This window comes from Alligator sinensis, unplaced genomic scaffold, assembly GCF_000455745.1.
Source record: "Alligator sinensis unplaced genomic scaffold, ASM45574v1 scaffold886_1, whole genome shotgun sequence".
NCBI classification, from domain to species: Eukaryota; Metazoa; Chordata; order Crocodylia; family Alligatoridae; genus Alligator; species Alligator sinensis.
In genome coordinates, this window is record NW_005842040.1 from 1,380,164 (window position 1) to 1,394,407 (window position 14,244).

The window sequence follows — 14,244 nt, forward strand, 5'->3', positions numbered from 1 at the left end:
TGGGGCCCAGGGCTGCTCCTTCCCTGTCCCCCTCCCCCCGTATCAGGCCCGAGTCCGCTCCCCCCCTCCCCCTGCCGCATCAGTCCTGGGCCCGCTCCTCCCTCCCCACTGCCACATTGGCCCTAGGGCCACTCCCCCTCTCCCCACCACTTGGGGTCCGGGCCCACTCCACCTGCCACCACTGCCACCTCCAAGGAGCAAGGGTTGGGGGGGGGGTGAGGTCAGTGCTGCTGACCTTACTCCCCCCACTCTGTCCACTCTGTCCCCACCATCATGGCAACGCTAGTCACTGCATCCTGTCCCAAACGCTCTTGGAGCACTCTGATTGGTTGTTTCACACAACTAATCAGAGTGTGAATAAAGCGTTACAGACAGACAGACTAAGGCTTTATATATATAAAATGTAGGTGGGGGCTCAGGTGCAGAGATGCAAATGAGGTATAGTAGACACATCCCAAACAACCGACATTAAGTATTTCACTTACAGTCAGCAGTCTTGAAGTCGTATACTATTGGAATAATAACAAAGAAAATGTACTTTTGTATACAGTAAAGAAAGAGGATGTTCTTTTTCCAGAGGCCTCTTACCATGCAATAGCATTTTATCTCCAATTATCCTTCTTATACAGTTGGGAAGGAAGGGGGAGTGACACAATGCAATTCAGAATCACACAGGAAGTTTGACAGAGGAGTGACTTAAACTTCCTCACTTAGAGGAGGGACTTGTCAAGTCCTGTATTAGTGCCCTAATAGTCCTCCCATCCTTTTTCTCATTCTTTTCTCTCTGACTCTTAGACCTAATTCTATTAGCAACTATACTGAAAAACAGTAACAAGGAATAAAAAAAGAAGGAAAGAGATCACATGTGAAAATAGGTATGAATGTTGGGTAGCAGAGTTGAGAAAAGCTGGAAGTGCTAACGTAGATATGTAGCAGAAAGCCCCCTTTTCCTCTTGCCTGCATTTGCTCTCCCCTCTTTGGATATGTTTCTCTTTTTCTACCTTTTCTTCCTTCCTCTCTCTTTCACTTTAAGATAAGGAATTGTGTTTTAAAATTTGTGTGTGTGCATTTTGTATTTCCCCTTGTAGTTTGGTATTTTTATCTATTTGTGTGCCATGGCATTTGTAGCTTATATTTTATACTCCTCACCTTTCAACTTTCAACTAAATGTGTTTAGTTTCATAAGTAAGTTATACATTGTAACAATGTTAACAAGGGCAGGAATCAAACTGCCCTTCCCTGTATCAGGCTGGCCCCTGAAAAAGCGAGTGAATCAGTGATTGAATGTGTAACACTGTAGCAGCAGGCAGCAATTAACACCTGGAAGCTGCAGATCAGCCAACGGAAGAACTCACTAGAAGACGATGTAACAACCGGGAAATCTCTAAATGTCACTGATCAAGGGCTAGAAGCCCTGGCATGAGTTAATCAACGCCGGGGACCAACTTTTGGGCTGAGTATCTCCAGATCAACCGCTCCCAGAGCCCTATTCAAAATTCATCAACGGACTCCCAAACCTGCACGTACATGCAGATGACCTTTGGGGCTGACAGATGCCGTCCAGTAGCCACCGAGGGGGGGAAGTCCCACGAGGGTCAATGACCCCTGGATTGGGCAAACCTGAAAACTGGGGAGTCACCAAAGTCTGCCAAGGACAGATAAAAGGCAGTGAAAAGTGACCCTTAGGGGCGCCCTCTTGATCTCCAACTCGACCAGACCTGTCCAGCCAGAAGGACCAGCCGGCGACCCCCTTCTGGAAGATAATACCACGCTGAAAGAAGCCTCAACGACAGACTCCAGTGCTTGTAGGATAGGTATACCTGACTCTAGCCTGCTACTGTGTGTGTGTGTGTGGGGGGACCAGCCCCAAGGTTTATGATTACAGTGTTTCAATCCGCCTAATAAACTAGAATTTTAAGGATCCTGAGTTGGACATTTGTAGCCAACAGATATAATTAGTGAGCTGCAGATGGGAACCTCCAGATCAGGCAGGGGTTCACCTTTCCCACTTTAAATATCTCTGTCACTAGGGGTGTGTAGAGAAATTAAATTTTTTGCCCTATGAGGACCCTGAAAGTGCTTTACAGCCATAACGTAACAAACATTCACAGTTGCAAAGCGCTTTTAAAATAGCCGATTGTGCAAAAATGTAACCCTCATCTGATGAGCTATCAGATGAAGGCACTGTAGGGCAGAGCACCTTAGTGTATACAGGTTTGCAGTAAGGGTTACTTTTGGGGGTTTCTGCCTGCATCTCATGTGCCTTTGTGCACATGGGATCTGCTTTAGCCTCAAGCTGGAGGAGCTTGGCTCCTCTGCCTGCTTTAGCGCTGGGCCACCCCCACCCCTGCCCCCAGGCTGTCATTGACAGCCTTTCACCCCACCCCACCACAGCCTGGCCAGTGGGAGGGAAAGGAAGATGGTGTCTGTCCCTTCAGTGCCCCGGGACTGACCAAGGGAACCAGCAGGCATCTAGCCTGGGCATGCTGTGGGAGAAAGGGGTGCCCTGGAACCAACTGGGGAGGCTGGCAGGCAGCCTGAGCATGCTGTGGGTGAGAGGGATCTCTCCCTGAGTTGTGTTTGGGACCAAACAGGGGAGTTGGGAGGCAGGCAGATGTCTTCTTGGAGTTTTCAAAGTTAGGATTGTATATATGCATGTTTTTCCTTATACCGTGAGCCTTGGTGATTTGATTAAATATCACACAAAATTGCTTACCAATGGAGCTGCTGCACCCCTTCAAACCTGGAAGTAGAAGAGATGCATGTGCTGATTAAGGTGAGTTGAAATCAGATGCCTACAGATGAGTTACAGTTTCTGTTTCTAAACTGTTATGGCTGGAAAAGGACTAGCTACAAGGCCAGAGTGTTCAACAGTGCTTAGTAACAAGAGCCTCCTGCTTGAGAGAGCACTAGATGCTGTGCAGTTTTGAACATCTCGCCACTTCATTGTATCGCTTGAAAGGGAGCCAAACACTTCTATCAATGTGGCCTCAGAGGATTTGCTTCAATAATGGGATCCCATTAATCTGGAAGGCATACTTTAAAAAGATATATGACCCTTTCATTACCTTTGTTTCTAACATCATTTCCCATTGCAACAGGGTGTTAAGATAGAAACCGTGTTACTTGGAGAAAAGTCATGGGACGCGGGTAGCCAAAGGGGATGGGGTCACAAAAAGGATGAGGTCGGCATCCGACCGAGCCCAGCTGAATAGGATCAGCACACCGAGTGGAGATAAGGGAAACAAAAGTGGCCGCCACGCTTAGAAGGCAGGTGGTGAGGGACAGAACCTTGCCCTCTGGGCGCTTGGAGAAAGAGAGGAATACAAGGTAGATGACGAGCAGAACAGGAACACGTAGCCTGCGGGCCAACGGCTGACTGGTGAGCACCGGGGTACTTACCCAAGGGGCTGCAGCTGACACGGGTGAGCGAAGGCAGGTCCAGGGACCCTGCAGGACAAATGCTGGAAAAGGGAATTCGGGGGAGGAAGCCACGAGAGGCTCGGCAGAGCATGGTGGTGACTTGTTTGCACCTGGACAGGGCCTGCAGTCCAACAACTTGGACAAGCAGGCAGCCAGGAATGCAGGGAGTCAAGTCCTTCTTGGATGGTTTTCCAGAATGCTCCTTATCTGCTTGCCTGATTCTCAGCATGCACAATAGTCCCTCCCCATTCATTCCTTCCTTTTTTTTTCAGCACCTTTAGGCATGCTGAAAAAAATGCAGACTACATAGGACCCCTGAGAATGATGCCTGGACAGATAGGATTGTCAGTGCCATCAGTACTTGTGCAGTGTGGTTGCGGGAAATAGCAAGACAGGCACACCGAGTGTGTGACCAATTGTTTCTAGGGCAACGCAGTAGGAGGTATTCACGAGAAAGGGAGAGAAAAGGGCGGTCAAGCTTGGAAACAGAAAAGCAGTGTTGCTTATGTGGTATAATTGCTTATAATTACTAGTGATCCCCTGTGCTTGTAGAAAAGGTCTTCAAAAGTAATGCAACTCATTGCATATTGCCTGCTTCTTGCTAATGCTTACCTTGAAGAATCAGTAATGGTTAGTTTCTTTAAATTATGGTTCATAAATCTGTAAAGGCTAATTATTAGAGGTGCACCGATACATCAGTCTGATATTGGATCAGCACCAATATAAAGAAAATGACTGTATCGGAAATTGGCCTGATGTGCATGCACACAGCTGCAGCGCAGCACGTAGGTGGTGAGGAGCACAGCCCGGCAGCATGGAGAGTTTCATGAAGCTGGTAAGTCTTTTGTGGTGGAAGGGGCTGGGGGGAGGAAAGGAGAATGGTGGGGGTGGGCAGATCAAAGCCATCATGATAAGGGAGGGAGTGGGGCTGGGGCTGGGCTGCCCAGCCAGGGCATGGTGGGGCGCAGGACAGAGCTATGGCTTTCCTGGTGTGGGGAGTGGGGGCAGCTTCCACCACTGTGCAAACCCCGGGAGGGCAAGGAGAGGTGTGTGCCCCCAGAACTGTGTGGTGCGGGGCAGGTTGCTGCTGCAGGCTGGGGCCAGGCTCTTCCTGGCATGGGGGTTGGGGGCTGGGCTCAGCTTCACTCGGGGTGGGCAGATGCGGTGCTAGGAGGGAGGTTTGGGAGAGCTACAGTGAATTTTGGGGTGGCTGGCGCCCCCCCCCCCCCCCCATAGCCCCCCTCCCAGCAGCACCGCTGCCCACCCCAAGCACAGCCTGGCCCAGCCCCCACTGGGAAGAGCCCGGTGCAGCCCCAGCCCCGGATCGCAGCTTCAGCCCATCCCACCCCGCCCAGCTCTGCGGAACACACAGCCCCCATGCCCTCCTGGGGTGTGTGCAGAGGTGGGAGTCACCCCCGCCCCAGTCCCCAGATGAGCTGTGGCTCCGGCCCCCGCCTACCCCACCCCAGTTGGGCAGCACCTGCCCCAGCCCCAGCCCCACCCCCTCCCTCACCAAAGGGGCTTCGATTTGCACCACCATGCCCCTTCCCTTCCCCCTCCCCTTCCACCACAACAGACTCACCAGCCGGACACTGCTCTTCAACCTGCTGGGCTGGGTATCAGAAATCGGTATCTCCCTATATGTCTCCTTAAAAATCAGCTATTTGTATCGGCCCCAAAAATCTCTATCAGTGCACCCCTACTAATTATATAAATAAATGTTTCTGCCTTCTTTTCTTTAAATGTGGGTGGCCACTAGCAGGAAATCATCAGGCCAGGGTGCCAGCCTTTGTGCCAAATGAATGCTTGTTTGCAACGTTAGGGAAGATTCCCTAACTTGCCAAACTGGAAAAACCAGTACATACACAAGAGGTACAGGAGTGGAAGTGTACTGCGCAGGGGGACCTACCAGGGCCAGGGGTGCTCTGGTCATGAGTTAGGCTCAGGGTCCTAAATCCTACAGTGAGGAAGGAAAAAAAGCAGCATTCATTCAGGGGCAGGGGCAGCTTATGGGGTGATGGTGCCGTTGTCACTCTGGCCCGGGCATGGCTGGGGGAGTGATTTGTGGGGGCTTTGGGTGTGTGTTTGACTGTGGGGTGAGACTGTGCAGTCGTGACTGGCATGGCCGCCAGCACAAGGGAGTGCGGTGGATACGTGTTATGAGTGAGAAGGTGGCTACCATTTGCTCTGTCTGACTGATGGGCAAATGAAATCAGTCCATGATGCCCCCTCTAGGCACTCAAGCAGTTCTTCCTTCCTGGATTGAATGGGGGTCAGATAATGTAGTAGCTATCCCATTCTCATTAAGGGCTGGGTCTGACTGTGGGTTTGGTGACCTTGAGCAATCGTGAATGGTGTGGCAGCCAGCAGCATGAGAAAAAAAACATTAATTCAGGAGCAGGAGTAGCTTACAGGGTGATGGTGCCATTGTCACCCAGGCCAGGGCATGGCCAGGGAGAGGGAGGTGGGGACGGGTGTCCATACAGGTACATAGATGAACATAGGTATAATGAGCATATGTTGGGCTGAGTGGACTGCAGCATTTGATGTGCAAAACACCTAGTGTCCAAAGAAACACATTATACCCAGTTATCAAAACAGGGCAGTTAACCTCATCCATTACTAAGGGCAATTCAAAGCCATATCTGCTGGACAAAGTGGTGAAGTATAAAAAAAGTTGCAATACCATCTGGTGGACAAAGGGGCTCATTACATGCCTTTGAGTGCAGTTCTGTTTGCGGTACCAAATCCATGGATGTGACAGTTTCATTCGTGGCCACCCAAACTAAACTACGTCAGGATGAGTTTTACTCTAGTGCACCAGAAAGACTCTGGAAGTGTCAGGAAAGCCTGTATGTGCAAACAGTAATGCTGCTGGAATGCAAGAAAGGGTAAAAATTGTGCCATGTACAAAAGCCCCTGGAGTCTAAACATGAACTCAAAATAGAAATCTGCGGTTCTAGTCTCAGTTCTTCAACTAGATCACAAATTTTTGTGCGGAAACCTCAGAATCAGGACTCCTTGTTTCTATTCTAGCTCCTGCCAACATGCAGCCTTGAGCAAATCACTCTTCTTCTCTTTTGACTCTTAGTTAGCATTCCTGTACATATAGGGTAATAAACCCCCACCCCCTTCCAACATGAGCTAGTGTTAAAAGCCTTCATAATGAATGTCTCTAGAATGCTTTGAGAACCTCAAATGAAAGACTGTAGCAATGCAAAGCTGCATTCTTCTAGCTTTACTTTCCAGCTGTCCTGTCCCATTACTTTCTTTATTATTCACAGCAGTGGAACTAATGCCTGGATCACAACCACTTTGAGCCGCCATTTAAAGCACTCTGTGGACACCAGGGTTACATGCCCAGGGCTGTTTTTAGAATAAGGAGACATTGAGCTCTGCCAATATCTTGCTGTTTCTGGATTTATCTTAAACCTTAACAGTAACAGAAATGGGTTTAATGGAATGTATTGCAAGAACATGAGAAAGGTGCAAACATCAAGCTGAGCTGATATGCAGGGTGACCCCTGCTTTAAAATTAGTAAATAAGTAAATTAAATATGCCCTGTTGTTTCTTCTAAACCAGAAGAAAAGGACACACAGAGCAGAAGAAAATTTTACAAATTTTTTGTGAAACAATCTCTAAAAAAAACGTGTACAGGGTCCAACTTGTGCCTAATCTACAAAGGTGCACTCCATCTCTGGTCTTATTGTTGTGTGCTCTTCCCAGCACAGACTACACTGTGTAGACCTCACTAGAGCATTGATCAATATACACTGCTCACACAAAGGTTTTGCTAAAGTACTAAAGCACTGGCCAGAGTAGGCTTCACAAGCAAACCTGACTGGTGCATGAACTCTTCACATAAACAAAACTTGGCAGGCTCACATGCCAAGCAATGGGAGGGAGAGATGATGGTACAAGGTAGGATAGCTCAGTACCAGGATGATAAGGCTGGAACGGTAACATCCAGGTCAGAAGGTGAAACAAGCCCACGGTACATGATGGTATGAGACATGATACTATCAAGATACAGATGGAATGCAATAAATCACTTGTTTTGATCATTGTATAAAAGGGAAATTGGAAAGCAGGGAAACTTTGAAGCAGCTTGGGGGACCCTGGGTGTTGTGCTGACAGCTTTGTCACCGGCCTTAGCTCCTGGTCTGATGTACTTGTTAGGCCAAAACATGATAGGGCTGTGCTTGTAGACAGTGAACCTGGCTGAATCTTTGCCATGGAAATGAGCCTGTGATCATTCTTTAAGACAAGATTAATGTTGGGATCTCCTGGCTGTGACTTTGCTGGCACTGCAGTTCCTGAGACTTCAACACTGACAGCACATCAATAACACTCAATGAGGACAACAGCAATAACACTAATAACCCCAGAAGATATGCTGCAGCAGTGCATTGGTTCATTTCATTTTCTTTTGGTGTTCATTTTATCTATATTGCCCTCTGCCTACTGTCTGAAGGATGCCAATGCCAAGGTGAAATAAAACTATGGTCTGATGCTGCCCTCTAAAGGGAAGTAACTGATAAAGCACATACACGCATTGTAGGAATCGGTGAACATGGCAAGCTGAGATAAAAATAACCAGGCTTGGCTCCTAATACATAGTTCAGCCTTTTCCTCATACCCATGGTCTACACATCCTCTTCTGCTACAGTGATGTAACATTTCTTAAGTATGAAGTGATACCCCTCACACTTGACCTGCCCAGGTGTCTCTGGTCCTCAATTTTCACTTGTATTTCAAGGACTTAGGATTTGAGTCAGCAAAGACTGTGCATGGCCACATCCCCTGTGAAAGCACTGACCCCAATGCATGGGGGTGCATGTTCTCACTGCATTACCTTGGATTACTCTGTAAATTGGAAGGCTAGCTGTACATTTTCCAGGCTGACACAGGACAGTCTGCCTCTGCTGCCTGTTCTCAAACTGTATTGCTATGGAAGGCAATGGACTCCTCCTGCCCCATGTTGCTTCTCCATGCACGCTGCACTCACACAAGCACCTCATACAAGCATTTTACTCCAGCCTGAATTTCATGCACAGCTGGGGACTGTGTAATCAGGACCATACCTAGAAAATGGTGAAATCTGATTTCTGTTTAAGGTTATTCCCTTTCATTTATGCTCTGTTTCTCATTCTGGGCTGTTCACAATTTATGGGGCTAGGGGTCTTTAGACTTAAGCCCCCAGGTGAGGTTCATCATAATCTTTAAGAACACATCCTGTGCCTTCCTGTTCATGGCCAGCATCTTTCACCTTGAAGGAGCAGCTGAAATGCAAATAATCAATAATACTTCCAGCTGTGCCTTCCCTGGCACTGTCAGGGTTCAGTTCAAATCCTCTCTCTGCTCTATTAAGTTGCATTAATTAACTCTCCTTTGTGTTGAGGTAAACTGCCTGCTACATTATGTTTTTTATCAAGGGATAGAAAAGGCCAGTGGGGATGAAACCTTGTTCAGTGGCATGGCTCAGCAAAGGATTCAGCCTTAGTCTGATAAATGGATCATAATATTACTACAGACCCAGGACTGTGATATCCCGGTGCACTGCAGAGGTTAAATGGAGACACTTAAGAGAGTCAGTGGAGCTTTGCTACTTCCATTTGGTAGGAATGGTAGTTTTCCTTTTTGGCTGTATAACAGGGCCCTGCCCTGTTACTAGGGGTTCGGAGGAGTCTGAACAGCCCCACACCCCAGAAGCACCTCTGTACACCTGGCCCCAGCCCACAGCTTCAACCTGCCCCACCCTGCACAGTTGTTTGATCATTTGCTTTGTTGCACAGTCCTGCAGGCTCTACAAAGCCTTTGAAGGATAACAGACAACCAGGAGGTGAAGCCTGGAAGAACCACTGGAAGGCAGCTAAGTGCTAACTTGTTTGTTTTGCATCACCACCAAGCCTGGGTGAACTGTGACTATTATCTACTAGCCTGGCTGCAGCAGAGGAAAGGGCCCTGAACAGTGGGTCCTTGGCCGAAGCCAGCAGCAAAAGTAAAACTGGTCAGCTCAGTTAGCATAACCAAACATACCCTGCTGTGATCTTTCCAGACTCTGCCCATAGCAGCCTACAGGCTGCTCTAAAGATCTCACTGTGAGGGAAAATTGCTCTGATATTCAATCTGAATAGTGTGTTTCCTTACTTCCATTCCCTTCCCCCTAGAAATATCCCTTTTAGTCTGCTTCAAACAATTCCTTTCTCCCTGCAGCCATGTTTCCATTTGTTATGTCATGCAACATCTTGATATATGAGTGCAGAGCTCTGTAAATCAATAATAAATAATATTCAGGCCTTCTAGCTGGCTAGAGATGTCAAAACCAGCCTACCACGCAAGGCAAAAAGGGTGCACTTCATGTGTAGATGTACTAGCAGCATGCTTTGGCACAACTCATTAGATCTCAAATTCCCTTGCATTTGCTCTTGCTGGGGCAGGATAGACAGGATCAACTGTGTTTTTCATGTTAACTTTAAGGGGTACATTCACCCCTCGCCCCCATTGATGTGAAGCCTGTGTTGGTGTTATTTTTTTCCCCATCACCCCCTAACAGATGTGAAGTCTGCATTAGTGTTAAAGGGAATTACACCCTGACTGTAAGTGCTTTGTGATGTGCAGCCCATGGCACACGAAGGGGTCATGTGGATTGGTTAGATGGGGGCAGACCCTATGTCTTGTGAGCAGTTACCACTCCAAGATCTGCTCAGGGTTTGCTTGGGCAAGGACAGGACATGAGCCTATGTTAGAAGCTACCACAAATCACAAGTCAGCATCACCCAGTCAGGCGAATGTCCCAGTGCCCATGCAGCTGCCCTACAGTCCTGTCATGCCCCGTGTGGGGGAGCACCAAGAACCTCTGAGTGCTTCCTCTGGTAGCTTCTTGCCCTACCAGCCTACGTGGTAGTCTTACACACCCCAGGGAGCCCCCTCCCCGCCAACCTGTGCATTCCCCCCTTATGCCTAGCGCGTCACACTTGGGTGTGCCCCGTGGTCTGAGTGTCCTACTGTTCCCACCTGTGCCATAAGCCACCACCACATCAGCACCTCTGAACCCTTTGTGATGTCACATAAGCCACCCCTACATTGACCCCAGTTGATCACTTCAAAGTGAGGAGTAAACCCAGCTACATTACAAACCACTGCTATTGCCTTCTGTTACTCCACTACACAGCACACTCTTCCAGTATCAGTTCATGCCAAGATACTAGATCCAGTTCTAAATGACAGCTGTCTTGAAATAACAGAAGGTCCAAAGTCAACACTAAAAGATAGCCTGTACTCACTGGCTGGCACTGCACCCCTGATATCAGAAGAAAGGTAGCAAGCCAAAAAATGAAAGGTCACAGCAGATGGAAGACCCCAGGCATTAACTCTATGGTCACACAGAAATAACTAAATGGCTTAAAACAGGGCCCAGTGTTGCGCCCTTGGACTTGACAGCTGACAGGGCACGACTGAGGTTATGGAAGAAAGATTATGCACAATCAGATGCTCCGAAATGGACCTGGAACCCCAGGACCTTCCCAGAGGGGCTGAACTGGACTGGCCAACATGGCGATGCCTGAATTTCCTTTGAAGGTCAACTGGAAGATCAAAAACAAACATGATCAAATGGGGTTAATCTAACAAATAAGTTGTGAGTGCTGTGAAGTGCAGACTATGGGGCTCCTGCTTGTTTACCAACTACTTGGTGAGACTCGTGTGAAGGAGGACCTCACTGCAGCAATGCAAGAGCCATCGCTTGTGCATGATTCTGGAAAAAAATCTACTTTATAACAAGGTCATGAGAAGAAAACTGACTTTTTGGCAAGGCTACACCATTGTCACTCTCCTCCTGGCTGCGCCATGGGCCCCCAAGCCCATTATCTGCCCCAGGCAGGTTTTTTAATTGAAACTTTGTGTCTGAGGCCAAATCAGTTCCCAATTCTATGGACTGAGCAGAGCTCAATTGTTCATGTCCGTGGCGCTACCACCAGCAAGCGCCCTCCCTCCCTCCCTCCCACACCTGGGGCGTCACACATTCCCACATCCATGGCAGATGTCCTGAGGGCAGGCCCCAAGCTGGGAGGCCTCGAGGTTCAGATGCCCCCGAGTCTCGCCTGCCCTGAGCCTAGGGAGCAGTTAAAGGAAGAACGCAGAGCCCAGGGCTTCTGCTTCCTGCGGCTGGAGCAACCCCCTGGCTCAAGGCTGCTTCTGGCTCCCACCTCCCAGAGCCGCTGGATGCCCCCAAAACTCCCTCGTGTCCCAGCCCTGGCCCGTCCCCTCCTGCTTCAGCCTGCCGGGAGCTCTCCCCTCCTGCGACTGCCCCTTCTCTGTGCTGTGCTGTGCTCCCCCGGCTGCAGTGAGCACCTCCCCCAGCTCCTGCGCCCCAGCCCGGATCATTCCAACTGCTCCCCCCACCTCTGCTGGCTTATGACATTGAACCCACCTCCTTCACCCTCGGGATTGAGAATGGTGCATCCTACTCCCCCCCCCAAACCGCGTCCTGAACCCCACACCAGGCCCCGGCCAGCATTGAGTCGTCTGCATCTGCATGCAGCTGTTCCAGCGCTGCCACATGTGGGGCGGGGAGATAGAGACTAAGGGGGGCCATGCCTCCGCAGGTGGGAGGGGAGGGGAGGCTGGGCCTCTTGGCCCCTGCAGCGTTCATCAGGAACGGCCTTTTCCGATGGCTTTGCTCCTTGCCCCCTCCCACCGTGACCGCAGCACCCTCATAGCAGCCCTAGCTCCTGACAGCATTACTTCTGCCTCCCTTGGTGTTACCCCCCAAGACAGGCCCAGGCCCTGGCTGTGTGGCGGGTCCCCCTGCCTGAGGCAGACACCTCGCCTGTGCACGGGCTGTCCCAAGGCTGTGGGACCCTGTGGGTGGATGCAGCAGTTTGGTTCCCCACATCTGACCCAGCCACCAAGGTCAGACTCGCCCTTGTGGCCAGATTTGCTGTCTCCTACCTGCCCAAAGGCCTGCGGCGCAGCTGTCTCAGTGGTGTTCAGGCCTACAGGGGAAGTGAAGGCTCTGACATGCTAGCAGTGATTCCCCACCAAGGTCCCCTGGCTGCTGGGATGTCTTGAGATCCTTTCATGAGTGTGGCAGGGCACCACACAGCATTAGCATCATTAGATGCAGAAAACATGATTCATGAGATAGACCCGGAGATTTCAAATTGCAGCCCATAGTGCTAAAAACATCCTGCCCTGTTGTGGGCTGAGTTGTTTGCAACAGAAAAGAATTGCTCTATTATTTTTTCTGTAGTCTAAAAACCAAGCTAAAACTAAGAGCTGGCATTTTTTGAGGTGTCTTTAATCTAAAAAGGTTGAGAACCGCAGTGCGTGAATAATTCAGACTCTGCCTAGGGACACGGGAGGTGTGATCCAGGGTGCAGCTCTGTCCCAGGCCGCCTGTGTGAATTTGTCCAGATCAAAGTGAGGATGATGGTCCCTCCTTTCCCTTGCCCTTGTCTCTGGTCTGTTTGGACCACAGGGGCTCTGAGGCAGGTGCTGTCTTTGCTTACTGTGTTCAGTGCCCAGCACACTGGGAGCCACCGGATCAGATGCACAGCTGAAATTCAAATAAAAGTAATAGCCTGAGCTTCTGTCGCATGAGCTCAGCAATTTTACTGACCAGCAGTGAGAAGTGTTATGTGTGGCAACTGCAGGTAAGTTACCCAAGTACTAGGGTTCCCCAGATGGCTAAAATGCTTTTCAAAGAATCAGTATAGCTTCTTTAATCTGTCTTCCCACTTGTTCTCCTGCTGGAAAGCTTCCCTTTCTTGCAAGCATATCCTGGTTTATTGTTCTCAAACCACTTGAGCATTAGTAGTTTCTATAGAAGGCAAAAGGCAAGGTGGATTTGCACCTTGTAGACTAACTAAGTCAGATAGGTAAGTTTTTGTAAGCAATGAGTTGCTTCATCAGATGCGATGAAGGGACTGGAGACGGCAGAGCTTCTAAATAGAAAGCAGTGATTTGAATACAAAGGGCCTTGTTATATGGTAATTTTGGGCAGTTCTTGGTACTCTTAAGCCCTGAATTGTACCCACATTAATGCCTGAAACTGATTTTAAGAACTCGTTATGTGGCTCAAAGTTATGCCACTCCAGGGCAGGATGCTACTCAGCTGGTAAGGAAGGAAGGGAACCTCATTGCCTATTTCCTAGGCAAATGACTTAACTATTTGGCAGTTGTGTGAGGTGGGCAGTTCTTTGGTCAGTCCTTCTACAGTGACAACAGATTTATTTGGTGAGGCCAGTTCTAGTGTTCTGCATTAGACTGCTCTGAGGATGCCCACTGCCTCTGGTACCTCAAAGGATTTAGGTGAGCGTCTCAATTTCTCAGTCCTGTTTGGGTTAGGCAGGCGATGGACAGGAGCAGTTCTGGTTGTACACAGAAGCTTCTTTCTCTTAGCTTTTGGGAGTTTCAAGGTAAACATGTGCAGGCACCTACTGAATTTAGCCACCTAGAGAATTAGACGGAAGCCAAGCCAGAGCTTTTAAATTGGACTTCTGGACACGAGGGGAATATATATTGCATATATTTTATGTAATATATTACACACACACACACACACACACACACCTAACAGTGCTAACATTGTGTGACTCTCTTGAAAGGGTCTCAAGGAACCTCAGGGTGCTTATAGATTCATAGATGCTAGGGTTGGAAGGGACCTCAATAGATCATCGAGTCCAACCCACTGCCCATGGCAGAAAAAAGTGCTGGGGTCATGTGGCCCCAGCCAGGTGCTTGTCCAGTCTCCTCTTGAAGACCCCCAAGGTAGGGGAGAGCACCACCTCCCTTGGAAGCCCCTTCCAGATTCTTGC

The 14,244-nt window shown here is 49.1% G+C and overlaps 1 protein-coding gene across 4 annotated transcripts in view; it reads right to left on the reverse strand.

The window, feature by feature from the left end:
- ORMDL3 (ORMDL sphingolipid biosynthesis regulator 3) overlaps window positions 1-14,244 on the reverse strand; it is a 46,080-nt gene that overhangs the window by 3,062 nt on the left and 28,774 nt on the right. Inside the window, exon 6 of one of the 4 annotated variants that reach the window (XM_025202918.1) lies at window positions 2,717-2,743. The exons of 2 other annotated variants lie outside the window; for them this stretch is intronic. The gene's annotated coding sequence lies outside the window, so the exon portion shown is untranslated. Of the gene's footprint in view, window positions 1-2,716; window positions 2,744-12,718; window positions 12,984-14,244 lie in introns of those variants that run through there. One more of the 4 variants, XM_025202919.1, reaches the window with a different exon arrangement.